The following is a 372-nucleotide window of genomic DNA, read 5'->3' on the forward strand; positions in this document are numbered from 1 at the left end:
AGTTGTCTCAAATTATTTTTTGTTTTTGGAGTTCACGGAATAATTAATCATTTTTTCCTATTTTACCCTTGCTTGAATTTTTCTCGAAGACAACAAACTCCTTCATTAACACATAAATTAATTTGAACATTTAATGTAAAGAGATGATAGTTTAGATATAAATAAGGTTAAGTGACAAATATTTTGAGGCCGAGGGAGTAGAATAAGGCTCAAGAAGTGCTTCTTAAATTTATTGATTTCGATTATAATTCTATCGAATCTAGGGTCATGTGGAAGGTAAATTGCTCAATTGAGAAATGATTTATCCATCTAAAGTGCTAAACGTAATTATATAATTGGGTTTATTTTTGGGAATTTTTTTTTCCTTTAGAT

At 28.2% G+C, this 372-nt stretch overlaps 1 pseudogene; it reads left to right on the plus strand.

Annotated features, from left to right (window-relative positions):
- Window positions 1-267: 267 nt before the first annotated feature.
- LOC132049057 (late blight resistance protein R1-A-like) overlaps window positions 268-372 on the plus strand; it is a 4,868-nt pseudogene continuing 4,763 nt past the window's right edge.

This window comes from Lycium ferocissimum, chromosome 3, assembly GCF_029784015.1.
Source record: "Lycium ferocissimum isolate CSIRO_LF1 chromosome 3, AGI_CSIRO_Lferr_CH_V1, whole genome shotgun sequence".
Taxonomy (NCBI): Eukaryota; Viridiplantae; Streptophyta; class Magnoliopsida; order Solanales; family Solanaceae; genus Lycium; species Lycium ferocissimum.